Genomic DNA, 22,015 nt, shown 5'->3' with positions numbered 1-22,015 from the left:
TTGCAATGCTGGAGCTAGCAGTTATTATTGGCCTCAAGATTTTATACGCAGATGAATTGAGTTACACAAGCCCTCCATTTTCTGAGTATATGAGTGTTTCACCTGAACCACCTTGCCTAAGGTTGAATATTCTGCGCATCGACTCAAATCAAACCTCATTTTTCGGAACCCAATGTTGATATTCATAGTTCAACTGTGGCCTAATTCACCTAGAACGAAAGTTTTTGTATATTTCCAATCGTTCTGATTTCCTACTGTTAAACTTCACACTACATTCATCGATAGTACAAATTCTAGATGTTTCAATGAGTGCAGTGAAGATTGCGGTAGCTCATGGAAGTTCGAGAATCGTAAACGAGGACCTTCTGTACGCAACGGTTTTTGCAAAGCTGACACTATCCTTTGGTCGAGACTCAAACATCAGTCTCTTGATTCTTTGAGATGTAGTGAGGTTCCCAGGAACAGTAAGTCCCCTTGGATGACCTTCATGGTTAGACCAGCAGCCCTGGAAGCAGCAGAAGAAGCTTGAAAGAAGGCTATGAAGCAGAGAGACAATATAGCGGTGGGAAAAACTGAGATTTAAGTAGACCATATTGTATGCAGATTTACAGTACATTGACTTGGCACACAGTACCCATTCATTAGCTATATAATGTACATCATTAGCTATATTGTATGCAGTTGGCTATCATGTATTAAATAATAACATAGCATGATTTTTAACCTTTGGGGGTTTGAAGGAAAACTCCAAATCAAACTCCTAATTTTATCTTAAATTGTTGAAGAATATAATAACCAAGGTGGTCTCATATTATATATCGGTTTTCATGAGCCCATTGCTCAAAAAAAGTTCTATGAAAAGTTGTTCCAAAGCATTACACAGTAAACACAGTCTGAAATTAAGTTCTAAAACATAATTCCGAACTACTTAACCACTGTATGAAAATCCCAACAACATTCCAAGTTCCAAACCCCTTTGGTTTACATAATCTTTCAAACAACATAGAAGGAAACATACAGGCAAAGAGGGACAATTCATTCAGCTTTCTTCATCCCTATTTCCCTCCGAGCAGGCCGTTGATGGCCAAGGAAACCTGCAGTTCTATGAACAATGAATCCATTAACATCTGCAGAATGTAAGAACAGAAAAAGGGTAGCTCGAAACTTACCATTACAGAGTACAGACTGTGTTGAATTTAAAACTCGATTCTTCATCAGTTTCTTGGAAATTGCATCCCGTACCTATTAGCTAACAATACCATAGCATCCCTGATCGAAGCAACGGTCGACGACAAGAGCACATCGATGGTTTTAAGCGTCAACGCTGGTATTAACTCAGTGCTTGATAAGCTGTCCGCGCTTTGAAATGCTACCGTTAAGATACTTCCCTCGGGCCCATCTCCTTGCCCAGGTGGCTTATCAGGCAGAATGGCGAACCCTGACGATAAAATACATGGATCATTCGGGTTCCGCATTCAAGATCAGTGACATGGCGAAGGTATCCATCGGTGTGAATACGATATACGAGCCAGTTTCGTCGGTATAGCTTTCTTGCAGATACAATATGTCGATTTTGTTCGGAGACGACTGCAAATTTCGTAGAATATATACTTATGAGTTAGTTTATATGGAAGCAATTGTAATGATAAGAACGGAAATGGTAAGCAAAACTTACGTTCACTTGCAAAACCGAGACTCGATTCTGAGGATTTTCAGCGGTTATCACATAGGCAAGTTCTCGGACAAGTCGTTCCTTTGAAAGCAAATCCCACTGCATATTCAACCATATGAAAGTTCATGTATGACATATTCATGTTTGACATATATTTATATCCGACACTCGTGTGTATATATATATATGTACATATCTTTACGTACCTTGTGTCTCGAATGTTCGTTACGAAGAAAATCGAACAAGACGTTCACCGGAACCGGGATTCGAACAGAAGTAGTGATGATTAAAGTGTTACTAGGAGGCTTCCCGGGAACAGCTAATGTATTTCCGAATCTGAACCTAACATCTTCAGCACCAAAGTTTGAAGGCAATCCCATCCATGCATTCTCAGTACATGAACTAATGTTCATGAAGAATTTTCTCGTCATCTTTTCAGCCACCTTCAGCATACTCTCCCTCCCAGGTTGCGGTATCAAAACTGAACAAATCGATAATTCGGGACGCGCTCCAACGGTCAAGTCCGTAATTCGAAATGAAAAAAGAAAGAAGAAAATAGCATTTACCTCCGGTATATGTAGGAGTGGTTCTAGCCATGCAACTCGCCAGCCATTGGCAATGCCTGTGGAGCACGGCGATCCATCGTTTGGCGCTAAACGCGAAACCGGAGTTGACGATGGGACGGAAGAGAGGGTGAAGATATTTGTTATCGACTTCGACGTGTTCAACCCAAGTGACGTTGGAGGCTCCACCATTGTTGGGGATTTGTTGGATTAAACAGCCTGATGGCCTTCTTTTGAACTGGATTTGAGGGTATGGGAATAGATTCTCCAAGGAAACATCAACCACTCCCCATGTTCCATGAGCTACAACCTTGCAGTACCTCGCGAAATAGCTTTGTCGAGTTGTATTAATGGTGTGGACTGATGAAATTCAGCTGACATCTGAAATGAATATATGGACTGAATATGTAATTATCTTAAATATGTATTAATCAGAGAAAAATAAACTAATGGATCGTGAAGAATTTTTAAAAATCATAAATGGATTTAACTATTCTAGTAAACTCAACAACTCTTTCCTTACAAAATAATTGTAGGAAATCAAAATCAAAATGAACTTAAAGAACTAAAATCACAATTGAATTTGATAATTCCCTTAAACCCTAAACCTTAAATCGAAATCAAAATGAACTCATGCTGGATTTGATGACTTCTTTAAACCCTAGACCAAAATAAAAATGAGCTTGCAGAGCTTTTAGTTAAAAAAAATTCAACCACGACATAACTCTTTCCTTAAAATCAATTAGAGGAAAATAAACACAAATTTCATAAAGAGTTCTCAAAAAAGTATTGTTAAATTTGATAATTCTAGTAAATCCTAAATCGAAATCAAGATGAACTCATATGATTTTTAGTTAATAAAGAAATATTCAATCTTGACACAACTCCTTAAGAATCAATTAGAGGAAATAAATGAATGGATCATAATTTTTTTAATAAACTTGAACCAAAATCAAAATGAACTCATAAGGGGTTTTTTAAGAAAGAAATGTTCAATTATGATACAAAACTTTCCTTTAAATTAGAGGACACAATGTATCGTAAAGAATTTTCAGGAAACTGTAATTGGGTTTGATAGTTCACTTAAAACCATTAATTGAAATCAAAATGAACTCAAAGTTAACAAAGAAATAACTGTGAAACAACTCCTTTCTTAAAATTTTATGTGATTCTTTCCTTGCATAAATGGATTGTTTTAATCAAAGAAAGATTTCACAAGCAAAACAAAAGTATTTATGCATTATTTATTATAAAACTCCAACGTGAAGGATTCCATGCATGCAATATTGCTGAGATCTCAATAGGGCATGAAATTAGAGATAAATAAATTGATTTTGAGGTTTACCACTTGAAGAACTCCATTACAGCTCCCATCAACAGTATCCAAAATAACTCCTAGCAGTGTAGCTCTCGAGACAATGCTGGAAAATACCATCGACCAATCCTTCTGATCAAAAGAAAATGAAAATAATTAGTTCATAAGTATAAAACTAAAGGGCACAAGGGAAAACGTTAAAACAAACACGAACCGAATCCATGAGCAACTCAACAATGTTCATAGCGTTCATGTTAACGAGCCCGGTATCTCGTGAAGCTTCGATGTTCAACGGTTCGAATTTGTGTTTGGAAAAAGTCGATGTTGGGTTATCTGGAGGGAAGTAATCGAAGCTCGGGATCAGTTCGGGTTCACCGATTTCAACCATTCTTATTATGTCTTCCATTGTTGCATCGAAACAACCGAATTCCCTCAGGTATTGAATCCCATTTAGGGTTTCCGTTCCATCATTTCCTTGGCGTTGCCACAGCGGTTCACCCAATGTAGCCATTTTTACCAGCTCTTCATGGCTCCGATAGCTTGTTCGATGATCTTGTTCTTGTTCAGCTCGGCCCCTATCGAGACCGCCATGAGAAGGTCGCTCGCCCGGTTCATTTGATCAGGCTTAACGTTCGTCGATGATTCTGAACCGGGCGAGTTTTGCGGAGACTGGGGATTGTACAGTGAAGGGGAGCTAAATTCTTCATTACCATGTAAATTAGCATTCTCCTGGGGAAGTACAAAGGGAACAAATCAAGTGATCAAGATAATAAGGAAAATGCCCTAATCTCTCATTTTACATTTTGTTTTCATCATCATGAAATGGACTAAAAATATTAGGGGTTTTCCTTAAATCTTGTTCATTATCATGAAATGGACCTCAAAATCTAGGGTTTTCAAAAACAAAATCTAGGGTTTTTCTTTAATGTGATTAACATATGCCTTAGAAGATCAAACAAAATAAATATTGAAAAAAATATTGAAAAAATATTGAAAAAAATAAAGAAAAATAAGAAGTTACCTCCGGGTTCATTTCAGGAGGTTGATCTAACCCTAACTGGTAATCAGCAACCTCAATTTCATCCATAAGAGCTGCTTGAAAGCCCCCCACTGGACTAATTTACCAAATCATATAAGCGAAAATAAATTAAACTCTATCCATATAATTAAAAAAACAAAATAATTAACTTCATATGAGAAAAAAGAGAAAATTTGTAGTTTTTTTCTCTTTTACAGAAAAATAAAATTAAGCAGCAGCCTCACTCTTCTTCCCCGGCTTCAACAATATTCTGGAAATTATCAAAACTAACATTGTTGAACAGTTCCTCTAGGTTATTATCCTGTTGGATATTAACACTCCCATTTGCTCCATTTTCACCCATATTATCCATCTGCAAAAACAACAACAACAAGATCTTTAGTTTAATTTACCTACTACTACTGCTAATAATAATAATAATCTATCTAAAAAAATTATTCTTTTCACCCTTAACATATACAGATCAAAAATCTTGAAAAATATTTTTTAAATATACCATTAATATAAAAAAAAAAAAAATAAAATAAAATCATCAAAAGGTGTTACATGCATTATCAAAATATGACTTTTGGATAAAAATATTCAAAATGAAAAAAAAATTAAAAGAAATTATACATCAAATCAAAACTGAGGAACAGATCTTTTCCTCTTCTTTCTCTAGAGTATAACACACTTGAAAACTCTCTTTTTTCTCACAAATAAATTTTACCAAAAATGCTTATTTATATATAAATTTTTAGGGGGGAAAAAGGTACAAATTGAGAAAGTGTATGCGTTTGGTGGGCACGTAGGAAACGAGTGCATTGCCAGGTTGAAAATGACTGGCTGTTCAGGTTATCTGATGACGTGGCGATTTCTGATTTGTTAGGGGCTTTGAATTGTCAGTTTCATGAGAGTGCGGATTCCTTTTGCTTTCTCAGTTTCTCACTTCTGTTAAGTCAATGATTTTTTTCGTGAAACCAAACTAATTATTAAACCCTTTATGTTATGTTTTTTTTCATTATTTCCTACTTTTATACTATTTTTTCATAATATAGGAATAAATATTAAATAGAAAATAAAATGTGAAACAATTTATTAATATGAAATGATAATATTTCTATATTAGAATTAAAATCTATTGTATAATTATATTTCAAAATCTAATCCGAACTACAAAACATAAGTAACTTTTAACAAATTAAGACTTAGATCTAATCTGAAAATTAAATTTAACTCGACTCGATGACTTTGTTATACCATCATCTTGGGACGGTTTTAAGAAGACACGCCGACAATTATATTATTTATTGTTTGTTAAAAGTATGATAAAGTTATATCTTCACATCGTGACACTAAAAAAACATAAAATCTTATTTTTCTCTCTATTTGTGTCGTTTCTTCTGTTTCAAATTTTATTTCACTGTCGATGACAACACCAACCTCGAACTAGTCTTCGATCGCTCGCCTCCACTTTTTCTCTTCATTTTCCCCTTTTCATCTTCCATGCTTGTCTTTTCATCGTGTCTTTTTCATTTTTTTCCTTTTTTCCTTTTTTATTCACCCTTTTTTTTCCTTCTGATTTACTTTTTTATTTTTATTTTTCTACTATTCCTTTCGGAGTTTAAGGTTTTAAGAAGACACGCCAACAATTAAATATATTATTTATTGTTTGTTAAAAGTATGATAAAGTTATATCTTCACATCGTGACACTAAAAAAAATACAATCTTATTTTTCTCTATTTGTGTCGTTTCTTCTGTTTCAAATTTTATTTCACTATCGATGACAATACCAGTCTCGAACTAGTCTTCGATCGCTAGCCTCCTCTTTTTCTCTTCATTTTCCCCTTTTCATCTTCCATGCTTGTCTTCTCATTGTGTATTTTTCATTCTTTTCTTTCACCCTTTTTTTCCTTCTGATTTACCTTTTTATTTTTATTTGTCTACTATTCCTTTCGGAGTTTAGGGTTCATCCTCTTGCTGGGCATTGGTTATTTAGAGTTTTCCATGGTTTTGCTCGCTTCCCTTTGGCATCAATCGGTATGTTCTCAAAAATAATGTTTGAGTGTTAAATCGAGTGACTATTTTGTTATAAATCAATAAAATTGGTGATTATTTTGTAACTTTGGAAAGTTCGATGGAGAAATAAAAATTCACTCAAAGTTTAGTGACCATTTGTGTAGTTTACCGAATTCTAAAACATATTTTGTTTTTTCTCATGACATCACATAATCCAACAAAATAAATGCATATTGGGGGCACGTGATAGGCATGAACTATCCCCGTGATGTCTCTCGTTTAGGTTTTCCTTTTTAATCATAGAAAATAGTGGCGAAAATCATTTTAAAAATTTATTAAAAATCATTTTAATTTTTATAAATTTATAAAGATTGAATATATTTTAAAGAAGGAATCACAGTCACCAACTGGCCCTCTCTACCCACCACTGATAATGGGTGAACTATGTCATTAGTCACTAACTATTACTTATTTTTTCATTTGGTCACAAATTATTTTATCTCGTGAAAATTAAAACCTAGTTTTCAGTTTAATTGAATAAGATGATAACATGTATTATCACCTTATTGATTTTAATAAAGTTATTAAAAATATAATGATGGGGAGAGAGACAATAAGGTAGAAAAAAAATAAACTAAAAAAATCTATATCAATATCATCATTAATTTTTTAATGATAAAAAACCAAAATAAAAACTATATCGTTAATAATAATTTTTTTTCCAATAATCAAAGGTTAAAATTAAAATTTCTCCCTTACTTTAATTACCCAACAAATCATGGGTTCGGTTTAATTTTGGTCATTAATATGATTATTAAGCCATGATTAGTCAAAATATCATTGTTATTACCAAATTTAGGGCATGCATTTATGAAATACATCAAGTTTTTATCCAATATTTCAAATCAGTTAGTAAATTATCAATTAACAAAAAATAATAGTAAAACATTAATTATTTTTGTGAATTCATGTACGAGAAAAACTAACTTATTACTTTTGCCTTATAATTTTATCCACCAACCCACTATTTTAACACTTACTATTTGATTACAAATCAAACAAGCTACAATCTCGGCGATTAAAATGATGATTGTTAATTTGTTATCTTTAAAATCCGTGGGTTGAAGCACATAGTCTTTAGGAATATTTTAAGAGTTCATTATCAAATAGTTGAGAGTCTTTCGAACATATAATATCTTGTATTGACTCCATACTAATGAAAAATAGTTACTATTAAGAGTCGGGTCGAATTTTTAGTCCATCCGATTTTAACCCGAACATAACATCTCTTCACTTATCATCTAACGCGGTTTTAAGCGTTCTGGAAGACATTTTTTTGGAGGCTCGTTGGATCATAAACGAATTAGGAAAAAGGAAGGTTGAGTTTCAATAATTAATGAAGCAATCACAAAGGAATGCGCATCCGGGGAATCGAACCCCGGTCAGTACCGTGGGAGGGTACTATGATACCACTACACTAGATGCGCTTGGATGAATACTCAAATAATTTAATTTGTGTTTTGTTAAGAAGCATTCTCTTTTTTCCCGGCAATTTTTGAGATTGAGGTCCAATTTAGTTTATTCTTGCAATCTTTTACTAAATCATACAAAGAAAGAAAACGTTGACCATTTGAATAATTTTGAGTTCTTCGCAAATGAAGAGAGTTATTTTTTTTGAAATAAATAATCATTCGATTAATTAGCCGCCAATGGAATCAGCAACAACAATATTTACAATACATTCAGGTGGTTCATAACTAGAAAATAAAATCAAAGGAATCGAAAGAGCAAAATGTGCGAGAGAGTGAGCGGCTAAATTCGTCGAATGTCGGACACCGTAAACGCGAAAGTTAGGATGGCCTCATAGCAAAGATTTGATTTCAGCAAGATAAAAACCAACTGTGGACAGATCTAACCGGTTGGCTGTCAGTTGACAAACAACATTCCTTGCATCACTTTCAACATAAATTGTGGAAATCGATAGCTCCATTGCAAGCCGAAGACCATGAGTAATTGCCATAGTTTCCGCAACACCAACCCGTTATGATCACGGGCAATGACACCAATCGCCAATGACCAATCACATGACGACAGACAACATCTACGTTAATTTTAATAATGTCCCACGGGGGCTTACGCCAAATTGTTGGGGAAAACGGGTTATTTCCCACATGAACGTAGTTTTAAAATTGACCTAAAATGTCAAGATTAAAACCACCAAAGGTTGCACAGCGGATAAACCTGTCAAACTATTGAATATTGAAACACAATGAAAATAACCGAATAAAAACAATAAAGGAGAGAAGACACCAAATTTACGAGGTTCGACGAGAATATCGTCTACTCCTCGGGCACCACACCGGATGATAACTTCACTATATCGCCAAATATTACAACAAATGGAATTCTTTAGAATTCCCAAAGTGGGAGAATAAAGAATACAAGAGGAAGAGATAACTTGTTTTTGGGATGATTTCTAATGGAAATACTTAGGCCTATTTATAGTTGAGTTTTAAGAACAATATGTTCAAAGTTTGGCCACCTACCAAAGAATTTTCCAATGTGTACAAGTTAGCCACCAAATATGAAATTCACATGTTCAAAGTTTGGCCACCAACCAAGATGAAATTTCTAATAAGATGGCCACCAACCAAGATGAAGTTTTCAACTTGTCAACTTAATTTCTAGACAAATCTAACAAATCTCTACCTTGGCTTGAAATTACCAAGCCTACTCAATTTCTTCAACTCCCCAAATTTGTAGTGCCTCTAATTGCGCTCACAAGCGCCACACACCCGAAGGTGTTCATACGTTTAGGATGTTAATCAAGTTCAAACAATGATTGAACTTGATTACTGTTACCACCTTGGTCATCATATCTGCAAGATTTTTTGATGTCGCAATTTTATGAAGTAGAATCTTTTCTTCTTTAAAGATCTCCCGCACAAAGTGATACCTCACGTCGACATGCTTAGTCATTGAATGGTAGACTTTATTTTTCGCTAAGTGAATAGCGCTCTGACTGTCACAATAGAGACTAATGTGACTTTGAACAACTCCCAAGTCTTCCATCAACCCGTTAAGCCAAATTGCTTTCTTTACAGCCTCTGAAACTGCCATTTATTCTACCTCTGTAGTAGACAAGGCCACCTTAGATTGCAATGTAGACTTCCAACTTACTGGGGCTTTAGCAAAAGTAAACAAATACCAGTAGTTGATCGAAGCTTATCCAAATCACCAGCATAATCGGAATCAACATATCCAACCACACACTGACCAAATGCTTCATCCTGTTCAAAAACTAAACCAACATCCACGGTTTGTTGGAGATACCGTAGAATCCATTTCACAACTTGCCAATGTCCTTCTCCAGGATCATGCATGTACTTGCTCACAACTCCAACTGCTTGTGAAATGTCAGGACGCGTACACACCATTGCATACATCAAGCTTCCAACTTCATTAGCATATGGAACTTTTGTCATATACACTCGTTCTTCGTTAGTTTTAGGAGATAATTGAGAACTAAGTTTCAAATGAGAAGCCAATGGGATACTTACATGTTTGGTATTTTCATTCATGCCAAAACATTGTAATACCTTTCTCAGATACTGCTTCTATGTTAAACAAAGTTTCCCTCTCTGCCTATCTCTGCTTATCTCCATACCAAGAATCTTCTTGGCCTCACCTAGATCTTTCATCTCAAACTCTTAATTCAACTGAGCCTTTAATTTGTCTATCTCCTTTTGACTCTTTGAAGCGATCAACATATCGTCAACGTACAAGATAAGATAAATGAAAGATCCATCTTTGAGCTTTTGCAAATACATGTAATGATCATATTTGCTTCTAGTATACTTTTGCCTCCTCATAAAGCTATCAAATCGCTTGTACCACTGCCTCAGAGATTGCTTCAATCCATATAACGATTTGTTCAGCTTACAAACCCATTTCTCACAATCACCATCTTTGTATCCTTCTGGCTGAGTCATATAGATCTCCTATTCTAAATCACCGTGCAATAAAGCCGTCTTTACATCAAGTTGAGCTAGCTCCAAATTCAATTGTGCTACCAAGGCCAACAATATTCTAATGGAGGAATGCTTCACAACAGGGGAAAATACTTCATTGTAGTCGATTACCTCCTTTTGAGCGTAGCCTTTAGCTACTAACCTTGCCTTGTAGAGAACATCTTTCTTGCTATGAGATCCATCTTTCTTTGCAAATACCCACTTGCATCCAATGGCTCTTTTACCTTTCGGTAATTGTGCCAGTTTCCAAGTGTTGTTCTTTTGGAGAGATTGTATTTCTTCATCCATGACACTTTTCCACTTATCACTTTCCAAGCTTTGTATTGCTTCTTAGTAAGTGATAGGGATATCATCATCAACAACTGGAAGAGCATAGGCCACCATATCAACAAATCGAGCAGGTCTACGAATTTCTCTCCTTGGCCTTGTAACTGAAAGTGGTCCTGGTGTCTCCAATGGTTCTTGGGTTTGAACCTCTTTATCTTCTGATTCTTCTATTGGAGTTGAAGAATCAGTTGCATCAACTTCTGGGATCATCGTCTACTGAAACTCCACCTGTTTTGGAGTATGCTCCACCTGCTGCGGAGTACTACTTATCTGGACAGTTCACTTGTTACCTTCTTTACTAGGGCAGATTCATCAAAGGTAACATCTCTGCTACAAATTATCTTCTTGGTGTCTAAACACCAAAGGCGGAATCCCTTCACTCCATGGGTGATTCCCATAAAGAGAGCATTCTTTGCTCTCGGATCAAGCTTGAATTCATTCACATGATAATAAGCAGTGGATCCAAATACATGTAAGGAATCATAATCAGTATCAGGTTTTCCAGATCATACCTCCAATGGTGTTTTTCCTCCTATCGCTGATGACGGTAGACGATTGATGAGATGGCCAGCATATGTCACATCCTCAGCCCAAAATGCCTTGCCTAACCCAGCATTAGACAACATACATCGAACTTTCTCCAATAGTGTTCGATTCATACGCTCTGCCACCCCATTCTGTTGTGGTGTATGTCTAACAGTGAAGTGTCGAACAATACCATACTCATGGAAAACGTCAAAGAATGAGTCACTTTTATATTCTCCTCCATTGTCCGTCCTAAGACATTTGATCTTTCTACCAGTCTGGTTCTCGATCATATTTTTCCATTTCAGGAAAATTTGAAGCACTTCATCTTTAGACTTTATCGGATACACCCAAACTCTTCTGGAAAAGTCATCTACAAAAGTTACAAAATAATGGTTTCCTTCCAAAGATGATGTCTTTGAAGGACCCCATACATCTGAGTGAATATAATCTACAATACCTTTTGTATTATGTATAGTGGTGCCAAACTTCACTCTCTTCTGCTTTCCCAAAACACAATGCTCGCAAAAGTTCAATTTGCAAGCCTTTGCACCTTTCAACAATCCTTTCTTTGCCTCCTTTCTTTGCCAGAATTTGCAAGGATTTCTCTCCAAAATGTCCCAACCGCATATGCCACAACTGGGTTGCGTCCAAATCATCACATCTGGAAGCTGCTGCAACTGCTCCAATAATTGTACTACCTTGGTAGTAATACAAATTATTTTTCTTGACGCCCTTCATCATCACAAGTGCGCCATATGTGACTTTTAAAACTCCATCTCTCATAGTGACTACTGAGCCTTTGGATTCCAAGGCTCCCAACGAGATAAGATTTTTCTTCAAACTGGGCACGTATCGGAAATCCGTCAGAACTCTGGTTGATCCATCTTGATTCTTCAATCGAATTGAACCTATCCCAACAGTTTTACAGGCATTGTCATTGCCCATATAAACAACTCCTGCATTTAGTTCCACTAAATCGGAAAACCACTCCCGATTAGGAGACATATGATAGGTGCAACCCGAATCTAATATCCACTCATCGGAATGGAATGTTGTTGATGAAGCAACCAATGACATGTCAGAGTCATGTGCATCATGCTCTGCAACACATGCATCTGGAGCAGCTTTTCCTTTCTTCTTCAGCTTCGGACAATCTTTCTTCCAATGGCCTTTCTCATGACAAAAGGAACATTCATATTTTCCCAGTCTGGACTTCGACTTTGATCTCCATATCCACTTTGGCTTTTGACTTTTTGAGCGACTTATTGCCACCATGGCCTCCGCTGCTTCGTACTTGCTCTCCTTCTTGGTTTTCTTCCTGAGTTCATAACTATACAAAGCATCAGTTACATCTTTAAGGGTAACATTATCCTTACCATGAAGTAACGTTGTCTCAAGGTGCTCAAATTCATCTGGAAGAGATGACAACAACATCAAAGCCAAATCTTCATCTTTGAAGGTTTCATCCATGCCCAATAAGTCTTCTACTAGCTCATTGAACGCAGTGATGTGTTCATTCATACTGGTGCCTGGTTGATAATCAAATCTGAACAATCTTTTCTTCATGTGGAGACGATTCTGAGAGCTTTTCTTCAGGAATTATTCCTCCAAAACTTTCCACATCTTACTAGCAGAAGTCTCGTTCTTGTAGCCATATTTCTGCTCCCTGGAAAGACAAGATCGAATCGTGCTGCATGCCAAGCGATTGATTGTTCCCCATTCTTTCTCCTCCATATATTCGGGTTTTTCTTCCTCAATGGTGATGTCTAGACCTTGTTGGAATAAAGCGTCTAACACCTCGCCTTGCCACATGCCAAAATGATTGGATCCATCGAACAACTCCACCGAGAAATTTGCATTTGTCATCACCCTCCTCATCGGTCCAGATGAAGAGCTTGATGTCTCAACTGATCCGTATTTTGGCATTTTAATTCTAACGAACAATATTCAATATCACGAACTGTATCTTTTTAGTAACGGAACCACCAGGATAACCTCAACCGAAGCTCTGATACCAATTGTTGGGGAAAACGGGTTATTTCCCACACGAACGTAGTTTTAAAATTGACCTAAAATGTCAAGATTAAAACCACCAAATGTTGCACAGCGGATAAACCTATCAAACTATTGAATATTGAAACACAATGAAAAGAACCGAATAAAAACAATAAAGGAGAGAACACACCAAATTTACGAGGTTCGACGAGAATATCGTATACTCTTCAGGCACCACACCGGATGATAACTACACTATATCGCCAAATATTACAACAAATGAAATTCTTTAGAATTCCCAAAGTGGGAGAATAAAGAATACAAGAGGAAGAGAGAACTTGTTTTTGGGATGATTTCTAATGGAAATACTTTGGCCTATTTATAGTTGAGTTTTAAGAACAATATGTTCAAAGTTTGGCTACCTACCAAAGAATTTTCCAATGTGTACAAGTTAGCCACCAAATATGAAATTCACATGTTAAAAGTTTGGCCACCAACCAAGATGAAATTTCCAATAAGTTGGCCACCAACCAAGATGGAATTTCCAACTTGTCAACTTAATTTCTAGACAAATCTAACACAAATATCTGTCGAAATTCCAATAGAAACGAAGAAACCCGAGAGACCATGAGCAGCATCAAACGCCGACAGATAAGATTTACTCATATGGATCACCACCCAACCAGGAGTTTATCTTCTCGTCATGACTAATTCATTTCGCCTTTGCCAAACATAATACAAAACCATCAGCAACCTTCAGAAATCTTCATTAGAAAGCCAATATTGTATTGTTCAAAGACACTCCCCAACACTAGTCACCGGACGGAACACTACTGATTGTGTGAGACCCGCAGATCGTATGATCTGAGACGAACAAACATAATCAAGCAAAGCATGTAAACAAGTTTCCATGAACACTTGGCAAAACGGGCAGAGACCATCCGACCTTCCTGCTTGTTGCAGCCGACTGCTCACCGGAAAAGCTTCGTGACCCAATCGCCAACCAAATACACGTACCTTTGGAGGAACTGAAAGACGATATAAAAATAACCACAGTGGAGAAACAGAGCTGAGTGATCTTTGACGCCGAAGAAGGTAAAAGTAATCGGAGCGGATTGAATAGACTCCCGAAGAATAAGCACTCCACAACAACGTATCACATATGACCAGAGCAATAGGACATTCTAACACGCCATGGCATCTTCAGCACAAAAGACATCCCGGACCAGGTTTTCATTCCATCGATTCTCACCCGGTATCATAAATTCACCACAGAGAACGGGATGTGAAGCACTATCAATGTAATCAGTAGCAAAACCAATAGGTGAAGAACCCCCCAACGATCAACAAACATCTGAGATCCACTATTCTGTCCAACTCGCCAATGGAAACCCGATCGAAATTCCGTCATGACTTTATATATCCCTTGCCAAGAAAAGAAGGGCCTCGCTCCTAAAGATGCATCCAAAATACTTCTTGGAACTACCGTGGGCTTGAGAACCCGCGGACAGTTCGAGCTCTTGAGCAATTAATTGCTCGCAAAGATCCTGATGTTGTGTTCCTTTGTGAATCTCGTCTTCAGCAAAAATAAGGTTCAACAGATCAAAATGCTTCTTCAAATGGATAGAGGTTTGTGTGCTTCGAGTTCAACTTGTTCTGGTTTAATTGTTCTCTGGCAACATTCTATTCAAGTAGATTTATTGTCTCTATCAGATCATCATATTGACATATCAGTTCATGGCATTGGCAATCCATTCAGATTCACTGGCTTGCATGGTTTTAGTGATCGAAGATATCGGGCCAATACATGGGCGCTGATTGACTCCCTTCATGATCAGTCCTCCCTTCCGTGGGTGATTGGCAGTGACCTTAATGAAATTATATCCGACTAGGAGAAGTCTGGAGGTTGAAGTCGATCTCGTTCGGATATGGCTGATTTCCGATATTGCCTTGACCATAACTATCTTTGGGATATTCGTCCAAGCAGTGGATGGTTTACGTGGTTCCGGGGTGGGTCACCATCGACGGTTATTTGTGAGAGATTTGATTGTTTCCTTGGTTTCTCCTATTGCATGTCTCACAATGATTCTCATTCGGTTACGAGTGAATATATGCCTGAGTTGAATCACTGTCATCTGCTGTTGGAGACAGAGCAGTCCCTCCCACCGCCACATAGACGTCGAGATGATTATTTTCGTTTCGAAGATTGTTGGAAAGATGAACCGGAATGCATCCAAAGGGTTCAAACAGCTTGGGGACAAGCCTGGACCGACTATGAATAAAATCAATTCAGTGGCTAAGGCTCTAAATGGTTGGTAGCAGGCTAGAAGAAGGGAAGAGAAGGCTTTAATTCATGCTCTCCGACACCAAATTAACTCCTTGCTGCAACAACCTTTGTCTGCCCCTGACTTGCATATTATTAGCCAACTTCGAGAGGATCTGATGAGGCTGTTGGCGAGAGAGGATATTTACTGGAAGCAAGGATCCAAAGTATCTTGGCTTGCGCATGGGGACTCAAACTCCTATTTTCATGCACGCACTTCTTCAAGAAAACGGAAGAATCATATACGGGGACTTTACAAGGCAGATGGTTCGTGGATTAATGACTTGGATTTTATCCTGGCTGAAGTACACTCCTATTTTCGATTGGCTTACCAATCCTCGGCCCCAACCTCTTCTTCGGAATTATTAGCTACAGTCAGTCATGTTATTACAAATGAGATGAACGCAGCTCTCACAGCAGATTTTTCACGTCAGGAGGTCTATGATGCTTTTAATAAGTTTAATGAGCTAAACGGCTTGTGTTGATTCCGAAGACGACAAACCCTGAGCATCTACGTCAATTTAGATTGATCGCTCTTTGCACGGTTATTTACAAAATTGTTTCCAAGGTTTTGGTCAATCGGCTTGTTAAGCTCATTAAACTTATTAAAAGCTAAGATCGCAAAATTTTTTATCTTATTATATAATTATAGGTAAAATCTACTAATACTAGATAAAGTTTAATATAAACCTAAGTTAAAAAAAAATAGGCTTAATGACCAAATAAGTGCCCAAACTATACATTTTATGTCAAATAAGTGCCTACATTTTTTGTATATCGGTGTGCCTAACGTTACAAACATTATCACTTTAGGTGTCCGAACAGTCAATGGTGTTAGTTTTCACTGTTAAGTGACACGTGTCATAATCTAATAATTTTAAAATTTTATATAAAATTTTAAAAAAATAAATTATATATTTTAAAAAAACACATAAATTTTGAAATAATCCCCAAACTTTGAAAACCTTCATTTCAACCCCTAAACCCACGTCGACCACCGCCCTTTGCCGTCGAAGAAGCTTCACCGACCTCCCCTACCCCCGGAGATCAAAACCCTTATGAATTACCCGACCGGGATGGGCCCGGGTTAGAAAATTGAGGTTAGAGGTTTTTTAGGGTAAACTACATATTTGGTCACTTATATATTATCTAATTTATGTTTTGGTCACTCGATTATTATTTAGGGCAAACTATCTATTTGTTCACTTATATATTATCTAATTTATGTTTTGGTTACTCGATTATTATTTAGGGTAAACTACCTATTTGGTCACTTATATATTATCTAATTTTTGTTTTGGTCACTCTATTATTATTTTTTCTAAAATTATACCTAACATTACATTTTGATTCTGTTTTGGTCACCCATATTTAAAAAAGAACAATGATGCTAACATGACATTTTTTTAATTATGTTTGGATGTTGGACTAACATTTTTTAATTAAGTTTGGATGTTGGACTATGTAATTTGAAGTTTTGAACATTTAAATTTGTGTGTGTGTTTTTAATTAATAATTTGAAGAAAAAAAGGGTATTCGGGTACCCGCAACATCCGGGTCGGGACACGGGTCTAGAAATCAATTACCCAAAGATCCGGGTACCCGGATTTGCACACCCCTACTGGTTGACGACCGATCGACGACTCGACATTTTAAATCTCGCAAACCCTAGGATGAAAATCGCGATCGCACGCAATTCTGATGGTGACTCGACGACAACTACGACGACATATAACTAGGATGATGGTAAGGACTATGTCGACGACAATGGTCGTGGCCGGAGAGGGTGGTGACTAGGGGTGTGCAAATTCGGGTACCCGATTTCCGGGTACCCGGAACTTCCGGGTCGACGATTTCTCGGCCCGTGTCCCGACCCGGATGTTACGGGTACCCGATACCCGGTTTTTAATTTTTTATTTTCAAATTATTAATTTAAAAAAATATATACACAAATTTAAATATTCGAAACTTCGAATTACATACTCTAATATCCGAACATAAAATTTAAAAGTTCGAAACAAAAAATATAATAATCCATAATATAAATAATTCATTATATTTTATATAATTATATATAAAAAAAATAAAAAAAATAAAAACTAACCAGGTACTCGGATAACCGGGTACCCGGAAAAACTAGATTTTGTGACCTGGGCCCGACCCGGGAAATGTCGGGCCGGGTACCCGACCCGGCCGAGTAAATTTTTTAGAGAATTACCCGGTTTTATTAGATCCGGGTCAGCGGGTCGGGTCAACCGAGTCGGGTAATTTTGTACACCCCTAGTGGTGACGGCATATTAAGGTTAGGATTTGGGATTTTTAGGGTGTTTTGTAATATAAGATTGTGACATGTGTCGCTTAACATGAAAAACTAACGTCGTTGACGGACTAGACACCTAAAGTGCTAACGTTTATAACGTTAAGCACCCGGATGAGCCAAAAAATGTAGGCACTTATTTGGGCATTAAGCCAAAAAAATCAAAATAGTGTATAAAACAAATTTAAAGTCTAAACTCTAAAATTGCAATCCACAAATATATTAAAATAATAATTAGGGTTTGATTTTTGGATGTAGTAAAATAATAATTATTAACGAGTAATTTAGTATTTTTTTAAAAAATTAATAGATTAGTAATTTATCATTTTTTATTATCTATTAAGTAAATTAGTATTTTTTGAATAAAATAATTTTTAAGATAATTACTAAAAATTATAAAAAAAAATAACGAGCTGCTCACGAACTTCTCGAGTCGAGTTGGACTTTGCTCGACTTAAGATCTTGAGTCGAATCAACTCGAATCGAGTTTTAGTTGAGTTTTGATCAAATTCCACTTGAACTACTTAAGAGCTGCTCAACTCATTAAACACACGTACATAAGGCGTTTTATTTGGTTAAATTATCGTCTATCATAGTTTCCGGGTAAAATGAGTATTTTCTATATATTTATAGTATTATTTGGAACGATTATGAGTTGAGCTTTTGGCTTACTTAAATTTGACCCAAGTATAATATTTCATTAGTCATCATTCCACTATATTTGAATTTAAGAAAATTAAATTCGAACTAAAATTCGATTCAACTTTAAAGGTAAAAAGACTCTATCAATTATATATATATATATATATATATATCAATTTTATTAGGTGAAATAGGGACATAATTAAAAATATAGAAGGATATTATAATATTTTTTTTAAATACAAAAAAGTTTAATTATATAATTATTTCTTGATCATATCATGTCAAATATTAGAACCCAATCCTATCATTCAGAAACCCAATCAAAAGTAAATTTTCAAATAAAAAATCTAATCTTTTAAGATCGGATCAGACCAGTTAGATTCAGACCAAATGTTTTAACCGCCAGCACATGAATACAATGATGAAGGGGCATCATTAAATCATCCCAACAAGCCAAAATGCTCTTCACTTTTAGATAAACAACATGAGGCAAACAACTCATATGGAGATAGCTAGTATTCGTCCAAACACCCCCCATGGCCCTGTCTCGGAGAAATTTCACTATCAAGGCAACAACAGCAACGTCAAACTCTTTTCATTCACAACCCTCCTCCATTAATCCCATCAAACAGAGCATGCAGAGATCGAAAACTTGTGCCGGAAGTGTGCCTGTTGAGATGGTTGCTGCGATTGCAAACCCTCCTGTCGAAATCGGCAGCAGAGGCACGGTCGGATCCTTGATAATGCGAGAGATTGAGCACTTCAGCCGGCTCGAATTAGGCCGCAAGGATGGCCCGAAGAAGCCTCGTTCCAATGTTGGGCCAGTTGCAGCAACTCAGAAGAAGAAAAAGAGAGGAAGCAGCAGGCTGATACTCGGCATGTGTTCCATGGTGGAAATTTCGGACAGCAGGCCTGTTGGGGTTCCAGGTTTCGGTTACCGGAACTTGAAATCCGATGTTAAGAAGTTGCAGGTCTAGATAAAGCTCTGGGAAAGCTTAGAGAACCCGAGCTTCTTGAGTCGATTCGTCACGGGGCTCGACCGTGCTCTACCGGGATGTTGTTTCCCACACTTTATGTCCACAACTTCAACAATGTTACTCACTTTTCTGTCTGCTAGGAGTTCTATCTAAAGCAATATTATCAAAACAAAGCATTGGAATCTGATGGGGATCTTTGGACAAGCTTTTATAACTCTTGTTGCTGCCATTGCCACTGGTACTTGCTCCATCCAAAGAATTCCTCAGCTTAGGTCGTTAAGGAGTCGAAGAACCGGAGACGATCGATGCCGGAATTGTCTGAGATTTGTGTCTGAAAGACACCGGCGTTTGCGTTGTCGGTTCAACGGAGTCCAGTTCTCTTGTCATTAGGCAACTGATTGTCCCCCTAATACCCACCTTGATTGATCCTCCACCTCCCTTCATATCTTCTAGTTCTTGAACCATGTTTCCTTTCTATTTTTAAGATGTTGTTAGCCTTACAGAGCCAGTTTTACAAGAAAGACAGCAAATCCATAAATGTAACAAGAAAATCCCCAGTTAATCAATATGAATATGTAACTGCAGATTGAGGTTATGAATAAATAGTTCAAACAGTTCATCTTCAAACCAAGTTTTCCAGATTCTGCATCAAATTCCATCATAAGATAAAAAAGAAAACATCGATCCCCGCCGGGAATCAAGCAGAAACAGCACCAAATACTTGAGAAAGAAAAAAAAATAAAAACATTCACCAAATTTCAGGCAACTAACAAATCATGAAATCCAAAAGAAAAAAAAATTACTTCCAAAAGATCCCAACCACCAGTAATCATCACACAGTTACAATCTGACACAAACAAGTTAAACACTTTATTATTTTAAGCAGATCATTAAAGGTTCAAATAAAAGAAAAGGCTTACCACTTCACGTTACACCAAATGCATTAAAGTGTGAGCTATCAGCAACTTTGAAGATGACAGGTTGAATTGAAAACACAACTAAAAAAGTGAAACTAAAACTTTCAAAAGAAGAAGAAAACAAGAAACGAAACCCACCAAGATGTCAAGACTTAAAAATTAAGGTGCCGTTTCGTTCGTTGGAATTCCTGAGAATTGGAATCCAATTTCACCACTTTTACTTTTTTATGTTTGGTTCAAATTTTCAAAGAGGAATTCGAATCTAATTCCTGGAGGGAAAGTAAATTTCATCCATAACATGATAAAATTGAAATCATTTGGAGGGGGAATGTGAAATTTGACTATATTACCCTCATCAATCTTTTGGTATTCAGGTCGAATTTTTTTTAAAAAAAATCAGGATTGGGTCGGATTTTTATTAAAAAAAAATCGGGTTCGAGTCGGGTCGGGTTTTTTATAAAAAAAAATCAGAATCAGGTCGGATTTTTTTTTAAAAAAAATCCCGGGTTCGGGTCGGGTTTTTTTAAGTGTGATATTCGGGTCGGGTTGAGTTTTTTAAGTGTGATATTCGGGTCGGGTTGAGTTTTTTAAGTGTGATTTTTAGGTCTGGGTCGGGTTTAGGGTGAAAAATACCCGACCTTACATGAAAAATATATATAATTTTACCTTATATATTTAGGAATAATTACAATAATACCCCTCTATATATAATTTTTTTCAATTAAGTCAATGTTTTTATTGAATAAAAATAATTTTTTATTATTTCGGGTTGGGTCGGGTTTCTAATTCATATATTCGGGTTGGGTCGGGTGAAACTTTATTTTTGTCGGATCTCGGGTGGAGGTTCCCTTGTTCTCGGGTCGGGTCGGGTGGACCAAAAACCCGACTCATTACCATCCCTAATTGATATGATTTTAACTTATGATGTTTATTAGTATGATTTTTATAGTTTATTGAAATGAATAATCAATCAATAAAATAAAATTTTAATATTTTTAAAATTTTTATAATATATTGTTACATGTAAGTTATAAAACAAATTAAAATTAAGAAGAAGAAAAAAGAAGGACAATTATGTCATTTTACATTACTGAAATTAAATTCATCTAATATATTTTCGATTCATATTCCAATTCAATTTTCTGTCAATCAAACAGATTTCAGATTTCAATTTCTTCAGATTTCAATTGGATAATAGATTTCAATTCCCTCAAAAATATTCTAACGAACTAAACGCTACCTAAAATCTTTGAAGATTTTTGTAAATGAAAAACTATGCTGTCTTATGAAGAACCATGTCTAATCTCCTTGGCATTTGAAATCTAAGTTTGTGTGCAATAGTTTTATGTCTCATTGATATCTTGTCA

The 22,015-nt window shown here is 36.3% G+C and overlaps 1 non-coding gene and 1 pseudogene across 1 annotated transcript; both read right to left on the bottom strand.

Moving 5' to 3' along the window:
* Positions 1–331: 331 nt before the first annotated feature.
* LOC120202395 lies at positions 332–8,608 on the bottom strand (annotated as a pseudogene).
* Positions 8,005–8,075, bottom strand: TRNAG-CCC. Its single transcript has one exon. It is a non-coding gene; the product is annotated as a tRNA-Gly (tRNA).
* Positions 8,609–22,015: the final 13,407 nt, after the last annotated feature.

The sequence above is a fragment of the Hibiscus syriacus genome, unplaced genomic scaffold (genome assembly GCF_006381635.1).
Source record: "Hibiscus syriacus cultivar Baekdansim isolate YM2019G1 unplaced genomic scaffold, ASM638163v2 tig00008706_pilon, whole genome shotgun sequence".
Lineage (NCBI taxonomy): Eukaryota > Viridiplantae > Streptophyta > Magnoliopsida > Malvales > Malvaceae > Hibiscus > Hibiscus syriacus.
This window is presented reverse-complemented; position numbering and strand designations above follow the sequence as displayed.